The following is a 7153-nucleotide window of genomic DNA, read 5'->3' on the forward strand; positions in this document are numbered from 1 at the left end:
CTTCACTCATGGCGTCAAACATACCCTTGTAAAACTGACCATCCTACCGATCACTCTACTACACAAATTGAATGTAGTCTGTCACAGCGTAATCCGTTTTGTCACCAAAGCCCCATATACTACCCACCACTGCGACCTGTATGCTCTCGTTGGCTGGCCCTCACTACATATCCGTCGCCAAACCCACTGGCTCCAGGTCATCTATAAGTCTTTGCTAGGTAAAGCTCCACCTTATCTCAACTCACTGGTCACCATAGCAACACCCACCCATAGCACGAGCTCCAGCAGGTATATTTCACTGGTCACCATAGCAACACCCACCCGTAGCACGAGCTCCAGCAGGTATATTTCACTGGTCACCATAGCAACACCCACCCCGTAGCACGAGCTCCAGCAGGTATATTTCACTGGTCACCATAGCAACACCCACCCCGTAGCATGAGCTCCAGCAGGTATATTTCACTGGTCAACCCCAAAGCCAACACTTCCAGTTCTCTGCTGCCAATGACTGGAACTAATTGCAAAAATCACTGAAGTTGGAGACTCATATCTCCCTCTCTAACTTTAAGCATCAGCTGTCAGAGCAGCTTACTGATCACTGTACCTGTACATAGCCAATCTGTAAATAGCCCACCCAACTACCTCATCCCCATATTGTTATTTATCTTCTTGCTCTTTTGCACCCCAGTATCTCTACTTGCACATCGTCATCTGCACATCCATCACTCCAGTGTTAATGCTAAATTGTAATTATTTTCACATCTAGGGCCAATTTATTGCCTTTACCTCCCTACTCTTCTACATTTGCACACACTGTACATATTTTATTTTATGTTATTGACTGTACGTTTGTGTGTAACTTTGTGTTTGTGTCGAACTGCTTTGTTTTATCTTGTCCAGGTCCCAGTTCCAAATGAGAACTTGTTCTCAACTAGCCTACCTGGTTAAATAAAGGTGTTCTCAACTGGCCTAACTGGTTAAATAAAGGTGTTCTCAACTAGCCTACCTGGTTAAATAAAGGGCTAGGGTTATATATATATAAATACCTAGTTAAATAAAGGGTTAGGGTTAAATAAAGGGGAAATAAATAAAGAAATGCAACTCAATGCCTTGTCCGAGTCAGAAATCACACCCTATTCCCTATATAGTGCACTACTATAGCACCCTATTCCCTATATACTATAGGAAACGCTGGTCAAAAGTAGTGCGCTCTATAGGGACTATGGTGCCTTCTGGGACTTCCCCATCGTGTTCACGACCATGAAACGTCACCCATAGCCAATGTTAAATTCCTTTTAAAATATACTATTTAACCATGTGATCAATCCTGTGGGACTTTGAGGAAAAAAATAGCCTATATACATGTTAAGTTACAGACCATTCCCAACGTAGTTCAAGACACACATTGAGGCTCTGGACTTTGTAACTTTAAATTATATTTTTAATACAAAAAAAAAATGTTAAAAAAAGTGCAATATGCAGGAATCACTCCGCCATTTCCCAGTTGCTAAAATTCTAATACTTATTTTCAGTTTGTGACTAAATGAGAAATGTGGAGTGGAGAGAATCGTTGTCTGTTCAATCAACTAAAATATTGTGTTTTTCAGCTGTTTGAAGCTGCTGTACAAATCCCAAAGTAAAAGACGCAAAAACTAAACTTAAAAACGAGGAGCAAAGAAATATCACACAAACTAAACATCTTCTCACTGTCAACTGTGCTTATTTTCAGCAAACTTAACATGTGTAAATATTTGTATGAACATAAGATTCAACAACTGAGACATAAACTGAACAAGTTCCACAGACATGTGACTAACAGAAATGGAATAATGTGTCCCTGAACAAAGGGGGGTCAAAATCAACAGTAACAGTCAGTATCTGGTGTGGCCACCAGCTGCATTAAGTGCATCCCATGGACTGCACCAGATTTGACAGTTCTTGCTGTGAGATGTTACCCCACTCTTCCACCAAGGCACCTGCAAGTTCCCGGACATTTCTGTGGGGAATGGCCCTAGCCCTCACCCTCCGATCCAACGGGTCCCAGACGTGCTCAATGGGATTGAGATCCGGGCTCGTCACTGGCCATGGCAGAACACTGACATTCCTGTCTTGCAGGAAATCCATTACAGAATGAACAGTATGACTGGTGGCATTGTCATGCTGGAGGGTCATGTCAGGATGAGCCTGCAGGAAGGGTACCACATGAGGGAGGAGGATGTCTTCCCTGTAACGCACAGCGTTGAGATTGCCTGCAATGACCATCTCAGTCTGATGTGACCCTCCACCTCCAAATCAATCCCGCTCCAGAGTACAGGCCTCGGTGTAACACTCATTCCTTCAACGATAAACGCGAATCCGACTATCACCCTTGGTGAGACAAAACCGCGACTCGTCAGTTAAGAGCACTTTGCCAGTCCTGTCTGGTCCAGCGATGGTGGGTTTATGCCCCTAGGTAACGTTGTTGCCGGTGATGTCTGGTGAGGACCTGTCTCACAACAGGCCTAAAAGTCCTCAGTCCAGCCTCTCTCAGCCTATTGCGGACAGTCTGAGCACTGATGGAGGGATTGTGTGTTCCTGGTGTAACTCGGGCAGTTGTTGTTGCCATCCTGTACCTGTCCCGCAGGTGTGATGTTCGGATGTACCGACCCTGTGCAGGTGTTGTTACGTGGTCTGCCACTGCGAGCACGATCAGCTGTCCGTCCTGTAGCGCTGTCTTAGGCGTTGCAATTTATTGCCCTGGCCACATCTGCAGTCCTCATGCCTCCTTGCAGCATGCCTAAGGCACATTCACACAGATGGGCCGGGACCCTGGGCATCTTTTCAGAGTCAGTAGAAAGGCCTCTTTGGTGTCCTAAGTTTTCATAACTGTGACCTTAATTGCCTACCACCTGTAAGCTGTTAGTGTCTTAACGACCGTTCCACAGGTGCATGTTCATTCATTGTTTATGGTTCATTGAACAAGCATGGGAAACAGTGTTTAAACCCTTTACAATGAAGATCTGTGAAGTTATTTGGATTTTTATGAATTATCTTTGAAAGACAGGGTCCTGAAAAAGGGACGTTTCTTTTGCTGCCGAGTTTAGGACAGATTTACCGCTTCTTAGACTTGCTTTCAATGAGAATGGCAAATCTATAACACACATTTCTATGTGAATTTGGTCAGGGTCGCCCCAAAAAGTTACATATTGCCGCTTTAAGCAAGAACACAGGAACACGCAGATCCCAAATGGCACCTATTCCCTATAGGGCCCCACAGTGGACCAGGGTTCCCTACAGGTCACTATATAGGGAATAGGGTGCCATTTCGGACAAACACACAGTATCTGAACCATTCAATGTTAGCGTAAACAAGCAGATCCCCACACATAATAAAAACACAGCAAACAAACTATTCATGATCACAGATTTATTTGGTTTTTAATAAACAGGAGAAATATTTTTTTTTTGTATAAGACGAGTGATGTCTGGCAGGGCTGGGACCTGTTGACATCCTACAGTAAGACCTACACCAGGACCTGTTGACATCCTACAGTAAGGCCTACACCAGGACCTGTTGACATCCTACAGTAAGGCCTACACCAGGACCTGTTGACATCCTACAGTAAGGCCTAGACCAGGACCTGTTGACACCCTACAGTAAGGCCTAGACCGGGACCTGTTGACATCCTACAGTAAGGCCTAGACCAGGACCTGTTGACATCCTACAGTAAGGCCTAGACCAGGACCTGTTGACACCCTACAGTAAGGCCTAGACCAGGACCTGTTGACACCCTACAGTAAGGCCTAGACCGGGACCTGTTGACATCCTACAGTAAGGCCTACACCAGGACCTGTTGACATCCTACAGTAAGGCCTAGACCAGGACCTGTTGACACCCTACAGTAAGGCCTAGACCAGGACCTGTTGACACCCTACAGTAAGGCCTACACCAGGACCTGTTGACACCCTACAGTAAGGCCTACACCAGGACCTGTTGACACCCTACAGTAAGGCCTAGACCGGGACCTGTTGACACCCTACAGTAAGGCCTAGACCAGGACCTGTTGACACCCTACAGTAAGGCCTACACCAGGACCTGTTGACACCCTACAGTAAGGCCTAGACCAGGACCTGTTGACATCCTACAGTAAGGCCTAGACCAGGGCCTGGTGACATCCTACAGTAAGGCCTAGACCAGGACCTGTTGACATCCTACAGTAAGGCCTAGACCGGGACCTGTTGACATCCTACAGTAAGGCCTAGACCAGGACCTGTTGACACCCTACAGTAAGGCCTAGACCAGGACCTGTTGACACCCTACAGTAAGGCCTAGACCAGGACCTGTTGACACCCTACAGTAAGGCCTACACCAGGACCTGTTGACACCCTACAGTAAGGCCTAGACCGGGACCTGTTGACACCCTACAGTAAGGCCTAGACCAGGACCTGTTGACACCCTACAGTAAGGCCTACACCAGGACCTGTTGACACCCTACAGTAAGGCCTAGACCGGGACCTGTTGACATCCTACAGTAAGGCCTAGACCAGGGCCTGGTGACATCCTACAGTAAGGCCTAGACCAGGACCTGTTGACATCCTACAGTAAGGCCTAGACCGGGACCTGTTGACATCCTACAGTAAGGCCTACACCAGGACCTGTTGACATCCTACAGTAAGGCCTAGACCAGGACCTGGTGACACCCTACAGTAAGGCCTACACCAGGACCTGGTGACATCCTACAGTAAGGCCTAGACCAGGACCTGTTGACATCCTACAGTAAGGCCTACACCAGGACCTGGTGACATCCTACAGTAAGGCCTAGACCTACACCAGGACCTGTTGACACCCTACAGTAAGGCCTAGACCAGGACCTGTTGACACCCTACAGTAAGGCCTAGACCAGGACCTGTTGACATCCTACAGTAAGGCCTAGACCGGGACCTGTTGACATCCTACAGTAAGGCCTAGACCAGGACCTGTTGACACCCTACAGTAAGGCCTAGACCAGGACCTGTTGACACCCTACAGTAAGGCCTAGACCAGGACCTGTTGACACCCTACAGTAAGGCCTACACCAGGACCTGTTGACACCCTACAGTAAGGCCTAGACCAGGACCTGTTGACACCCTACAGTAAGGCCTAGACCAGGACCTGTTGACACCCTACAGTAAGGCCTACACCAGGACCTGTTGACACCCTACAGTAAGGCCTAGACCGGGACCTGTTGACATCCTACAGTAAGGCCTACCCCAGGACCTGTTGACACCCTACAGTAAGGCCTAGACCTTCATGTCTGATAGATATACTCCCTTTGCTCTAATCAAAACGTAGTGCACTAGACAGGGGATCATTCTGGATGGAGTACTTGGTGCCCTCGTCATTCAGGGAATGTAGACATTAATAGGATCGCCTGTTAAAATACGAGACATGGATTGCTGTGTTACAATTGGTGGTTGGTCGGTAAACTGGCGCCGTACCAAAATGGTCAACTATTCTCAACTACACTGTACACTACTTTTGACTAAAATCCCCGATGGGGCCTGGTTAAAAGTAGTGAAGAGGGAGCCATTTGGGACAACACCAGTTTGATTTGTCTTGAGGCTAAAATACTGGACGATGTTGTTCCTTCAACAGCAGTTGTGCAGAGAGAGAGAGGGGAGGTCTGGGGTGTATTGAGAGAGAGGGGAGGTCTGGGGTGTATTGAGAGAGAGAGAGAGAGAGAGAGAGAGAGAGAGAGAGAGAGAGAGAGAGAGGGGAGGTCTGGGGTGTATTGAGAGAGAGAGAGAGAGAGAGAGAGGGGAGGTCTGGGGTGTATTGAGAGAGAGAGAGAGAGAGAGAGGGGAGGTCTGGGGTGTATTGAGAGAGAGAGAGAGAGAGAGGGGAGGTCTGGGGTGTATTGAGAGAGAGAGAGAGAGAGAGGGGAGGTCTGGGGTGTATTGAGAGAGAGAGAGAGAGAGAGAGAGGGGAGGTCTGGGGTGTATTGAGAGAGAGAGAGGGGAGGTCTGGGGTGTATTGAGAGAGAGAGAGAGAGAGAGGGGAGGTCTGGGGTGTATTGAGAGAGAGAGAGAGAGAGAGGGGAGGTCTGGGGTGTATTGAGAGAGAGAGAGAGAGAGGGGAGGTCTGGGGTGTATTGAGAGAGAGAGAGAGAGAGGGGGGAGGTCTGGGGTGTATTGAGAGAGAGAGAGAGAGAGGGGAGGTCTGGGGTGTATTGAGAGAGAGAGAGAGAGGGGAGGTCTGGGGTGTATTGAGAGAGAGAGAGAGGGGAGGTCTGGGGTGTATTGAGAGAGAGAGAGAGGGGAGGTCTGGGGTGTATTGAGAGAGAGAGAGAGAGGGGAGGTCTGGGGTGTATTGAGAGAGAGAGAGAGAGGGGAGGTCTGGGGTGTATTGAGAGAGAGAGAGAGAGGGGAGGTCTGGGGTGTATTGAGAGAGAGAGAGAGAGGGGAGGTCTGGGGTGTATTGAGAGAGAGAGAGAGAGGGGAGGTCTGGGGTGTATTGAGAGAGAGAGAGAGGGGAGGTCTGGGGTGTATTGAGAGAGAGAGAGAGGGGAGGTCTGGGGTGTATTGAGAGAGAGAGAGAGGGGAGGTCTGGGGTGTATTGAGAGAGAGAGAGGGGAGAGGTCTGGGGTGTATTGAGAGAGAGAGAGGGGAGGTCTGGGGTGTATTGAGGCCATGAGAGAGAGAGAGGGGGGGGGGGGGGGTCTGGGGTGTATTGAGAGAGAGAGGGGGGGAGGTCTGGGGTGTATTGAGAGAGAGAGGGGGGGGGGGGTCTGGGGTATATTGAGAGAGAGAGAGGGGGGGGAGGTCTGGGGTGTATTGAGAGAGAGAGGGGGAGGTCTGGGGTGTATTGAGAGAGAGAGGGGGAGGTCTGGGGTGTATTGAGAGAGAGAGGGGGAGGTCTGGGGTGTATTGAGAGAGAGAGGGGGAGGTCTGGGGTGTATTGAGAGAGAGAGGGGGAGGTCTGGGGTGTATTGAGAGAGAGAGGGGGAGGTCTGGGGTGTATTGAGAGAGAGAGAAGGTCTGGGGTGTATTGAGAGAGAGAGAGAGAGAGAGAGAGGGGGGAGGTCTGGGGTGTATTGAGGCCATGAGAGAGAGAGGGGAGGTCTGGGGTGTATTGAGGCCATGTGAGAGAGAGGGGAGGTCTGGGGTGTATTGAGGCCATGTGAGAGAGAGAGAG

At 49.2% G+C, this 7153-nt stretch overlaps 1 long non-coding RNA gene across 1 annotated transcript; it reads right to left on the reverse strand.

Moving 5' to 3' along the window:
• Positions 1–3391: 3391 nt before the first annotated feature.
• Positions 3392–5691, reverse strand: LOC118944846. Its single transcript, XR_005040222.1, has 2 exons — positions 5237–5691; positions 3392–5201 (listed from the first exon to the last, which is right to left on the reverse strand). It is a non-coding gene; the product is annotated as an uncharacterized LOC118944846 (long non-coding RNA).
• Positions 5692–7153: the final 1462 nt, after the last annotated feature.

The sequence above is a fragment of the Oncorhynchus mykiss genome, chromosome 28 (genome assembly GCF_013265735.2).
Source record: "Oncorhynchus mykiss isolate Arlee chromosome 28, USDA_OmykA_1.1, whole genome shotgun sequence".
Taxonomy (NCBI): domain Eukaryota; kingdom Metazoa; phylum Chordata; class Actinopteri; order Salmoniformes; family Salmonidae; genus Oncorhynchus; species Oncorhynchus mykiss.